Raw genomic sequence first — 4594 nt, 5'->3', positions numbered from 1 at the left:
GTGGCAGAGAGAGAAGTGACATTTAACAGCTGAGGTCAGAGACCCAAAAGGTAAGGTATTATTCATACGTAGCTTCCTGGTGCACCTGCTTCAGTTTGAATGATATGTCTGTTTTACAGTTGCCCTTTTGACATGATCTTTCTTTACCTTTCTGTATATTACCTATTATTTTTTGCTTCGTTTTAATAGTCTCGCCTTCTTCTTTGGACTTTTAAATCCCCTCTATTCAGTTGTGACAAACATTTGATTTACTTGCAAGGATTATGAACAATATCTAAATTGCAGCTCGGTGTCTGCTGGCGATAAGCGTATGAGTTGGGGAAAGAAGTGTCAAATATCTCTAGTAGTTATTAAAATAGATACTAAATATCTATCTAGACTTTTAAACCTCTGCGCCCGCTGATTGGCCAGTACCTGGTCACATGACCACGTGCAGTCAGTCGCTATGCCGTGCCTCGAGCCAGCGCTGAGTGGAGCCTGTCTGCCAACAGCTTCAGCAGCGGCTCTATCTGGATTCTACTTCACTCACTGACAATTAAAGGAAGGCCCCCCTTTCTTCTCATTTTCAAGGATTATTCGTCACCATGGGCGACAAAAAGAGCCCTACCAGGTAATGCGACCGCCCTCGGTCGGTTTAGGTTCGGGTTTGTGCGTTCTGGGATCGAGATTTGGATGCGTTTCTCTCACGCAGAAATCGTTTCTCCCCCTTTTCAGTTGGGTATGCCACAGCTAGCTAGAATAGTGCAGTCACTATGGCGGCTTCTCGTTCCCTGCGAGCCAGTCACTTAACAGACAAAGAGAAATTTTTACGAGGAGACGCCGGGCATTCCATGTAACGCTACTCTGTTTCGACGAAGCCTTTTGGAGGGTCAATGTCGAAATTGGCTTTGTTTGGTATCGGTTTCGCGTACCGACCCACTAAGCTTCGATACCGAATTTTTTTTATATAGCAGCGCTTCTCAGCCCCACTGCTAGCCTAGCTGACGATACAGTTGGACGCTGTGGATAGTCGCCCGTTTTTGTGTGGATACGTAAAGGAGCTCTCCCTGGCCGGTACTCGAACCCGGGGTGATAATGACAACAACGCTATACCTTTGTGCCCGTTTTGAGCAGCTCGGATATTGAGCAGCGGGCTCCCCGTGTGTCACAGTCTTCTTCTGTTCTGTTGTTAATTAATGAAACGTGTTGGTGGCATTTGTTAACCCAACTTGACCCTTAATAGTTTTTTGTTTTTGTTGTTGTTTTTTATAAGGCCAAAAAGACAAGCCAAACAGACGGCGGACGACGGCTACTGGGACTGTAGCGTGTGCACCTTCAAGAACACCGCCGAGGCTTTCAAATGCAGCATCTGCGATGTGAGGAAGGGCACATCCACAAGGTAACGTAGTCTCCCTCTCTCCGTCTCCACCTCCTCTCGTCTGTCTGAGCGTCTCTCTTTTTTCCTCTCCTTCTCTCCTCCTCCTACTCTCCTTGCTACTGCTGCTGCTTTGCATCGCACTTCATGGGAATGACAACTTTGATCGACTGCCTGCTTCTGTCTATGGGCGGATACTTGTTGATTGTGGCCGTTGTTCGGATCCTGTTTTTTGATTTTTGAAGGCGACGGAAATCGCATCGTTGTGCACCCGTCTAGGTAGGTAGGCTGGATGGATTTGATTGTTGGTACAGTATGAGGCTCCATACTTCATAATAGCTGAATGAAAGCTGTACATATCGCCATGGTGTGAAACATTGCATGCATCTACCTGTAGGATTACAGGAGGTTATTGTAATGGTGCAGCAAGTGTGATTTATTACTTTGATGGCAGTATAAAAGAGTCATTTAGCTATACTTATATCTTGTAATGGTTTCTAAAGCAATTGTGCTCCTTTTTTTTGCCAAAAGGTCAAGCTTATTACCTGTTTGGCTATTTTTGCCCTGTATTTGCTGTCAAACACAGTGTGCCACAGGCTCCTTGAAAGAAGTTTTGCAGAATTGTGTGTATGAGATATTTGAGTTTGAAGTTGTTGAAAATTAATATTTTGTTTGATTTTTTCTGGAGCTGTCAGTTTGACCTGAATGACAGCCATGCTGGTGGATTTTTCTGGAGATTTTTGTTCATTAGGATGTTGGAAATTTTCATTTGGGGAGTATTTACTGAGGTGGTAGTTAAAGATTCAAGAAAAGGTTGAGGTAATAAATATTAGTTTGCTTGTATAGCACTTTGTACAGAACTGTGGTGCATTTTCAATCAGTTTTTAAAAGACGCATAAAAACTATAAAAATAAAACTTTTCTTTTATGATATCACAACAGAAATTGCAGTACCAGACCTCAATTTGAATGCCAATGAATAAAAATAAGTTTTGAACTTTAGTCCTTATAACTGCTTCTTTTGCTAGGATTTTTCTTACTTTTATCCCCTCATAGCTTCTTTTTTGCTGAGAAACCTGTCTAGAATTGCACTCAGTCAACACTTTATCTCCATTCTTAACTCAGCCCTAGATGTCCCAGGCGTTTTCCCCCCTGAACCTGATGCAGGGTAGGACTCTGCAACGTCACCACAAAGCGCCTTCTCTTATGGGAAACTAAGCTTCAAAAACACGGGTGCGTCGCAATGGGATTCCCTTTCGCTTCTTGCGTATGGCAACACCTACTCCCGCTCTGGGGAATGTTTTCTGGTGATGAGTCGCCTGTGCCACTGCTCACTCGCATCACCAGTTGCATGTTGATAGAGACAGATGAGTCATGTGTGGTTTTGTTCACAAGCCCTCCGCTCTAACTTTTTTTTTTTTGTCTTTTTTTTTTTAAGCTGTGGTTTTTACAATAAGTGGCTTGACTGACGTCACACAAAACAGGGGAGCGACCCACGTAACTGCTTCACGGTGAACGCAGTAGATGGAGTTCGATCTTTTTTGTCTGACTCTCCTCACCTCCATGCTGTCTTTCCAGCTGCAAATAACTTAAGACACAACTCACAACTCTGGCTGAGCTCGCTCACAGGGAAGCAGGAAGCTAGCGTATCTCAGTCTCTGTGTTTTGGCTCTGGGCTATTTCTCTTGTTTTTTGGGGAACATGGGAGCACTTGACATCACTGCAGCGCCTTTCACAAACTCCCGTTTGCCCCTTGATTAATATGGCTGTGTTATCGTAGGGCTGCCTCTTTTTCTAAGAACTAATTAGCCAGCTTTTCCTCTCCATTTGATGTGTTCAGACTAAGCAAGATGTTCTTAGCTAAATACTTCACACTTTAAGGCTGTGTGGATATTTTGTCCACCATTTTTGTCCGAGTATGAATTCACGTATTAAGTCACAAGTGTTTGCTAATTTCACTTTATCAGAAATAGAACAGTCATAATAAAAACATTTGCCAGATGATAAATTGTCCCAGATGTTACTGTGATAAACAATAACATTTCTGTTTTGAGACCTTTTTCAAGTAATTTTATGGTAGTTGCGTAATAATGCAAGAGTTTAATTAACTTTAAATTCTAATGAACATTGTAACATCTAAAATATTTCAAACATCCAAAATAAACAAAATAAAAAACAGAAACAACACATAAAATTAACTATGAAATCTCTGTAAACAAAATCATCCTTGGGGAGGGGAGAAGGCTGGTTGAACCAGACTGAAGGGAGAATGAGGAAAAACAATAAATTTTGCAGATGGAAATTATTAAGCTAGTTTTAATTTATCATGCAATTAACTGATTTGTTGCTTATTATGACAGGCCTAATTGTGACCAACAGTATCAGAATTTCAGGAAGTTTTCTTGCTAGTTTTCCTGCCAGTTGCACATGATGTTAAAATAAAGAGTGGTCTTTTGTGTCCTGGTAGGATGGGACCAAAAGGATTAAAAACCAGAGTTGTAGCTGAAGTTTGGCCAGTTTCAATTATAAATTCTACTGGACGGTACAATTTCCAAGAAGTTATTGCAATAACCAATAATATTGTTCTGAGACCATTTTCAACTAATATAATAATAATGGTTTATTAATACAAGACCACCCTCTAAAAGATAAAAAAAAAAACAAAAAAAAAAACACCTTGAATTTCTGCTATGGGTGCACCGATTGCAGTTTTCTGGCCAATCACTGATTACTGACCTTTAAAAAAACCTGGCCTGTCGATTACGATTTTGACCAATGCTAATTATTTGGTTTTAAACCTTGCCAAATACAGCAAGAGAGTAACTATTGTTGACAGCAAACGTGGGGACATAACCTGGTTTGTGGGTCTGTCAGTCAAACCTCTCTCACAGCAGAACAGGAGGACAGTGGTTGATTTTTAGACCTTTATTGAGGTGGATAAGATTGGTTTCACTTGCAAGTATTGGTCAATCACAGGTCTCCCAAAAATAAGAACTCGCATTGCGATTTATCGGTTCACCCTAATTTCTGAAGAAAATTTAACAACATGAAACTGGACAACATTTTTAAAAGTCTAAATGAATAAACGAAACAAAAATATTAAAACGGGCTCTGAAGCATCTGTAACCAAAATTGTTTTTAAAAGAAAAAAAAATTCAGCTTCAGAAAAAACAGGGAAAAAAGGGAAATTGGGCTTTTGTAAAAAAAAAAAAAAAAAAAAAAAACCTTGAATTTCTGCTAT

The 4594-nt window shown here is 40.5% G+C and overlaps 1 long non-coding RNA gene across 1 annotated transcript; it reads left to right on the top strand.

Annotated features, from left to right (window-relative positions):
* Positions 1-364: 364 nt before the first annotated feature.
* LOC103132689 (uncharacterized) lies at positions 365-3361 on the top strand. Its single transcript, XR_001661027.1, has 2 exons — positions 365-610; positions 1253-3361. It is a non-coding gene; the product is annotated as an uncharacterized LOC103132689 (long non-coding RNA).
* Positions 3362-4594: the final 1233 nt, after the last annotated feature.

Source organism: Poecilia formosa, unplaced genomic scaffold, assembly GCF_000485575.1.
Source record: "Poecilia formosa unplaced genomic scaffold, Poecilia_formosa-5.1.2 Scaffold1217, whole genome shotgun sequence".
NCBI lineage: Eukaryota > Metazoa > Chordata > Actinopteri > Cyprinodontiformes > Poeciliidae > Poecilia > Poecilia formosa.
Note: the sequence above shows the minus strand (reverse complement) of the source record. Positions and strands in the feature narration are given on the sequence as shown.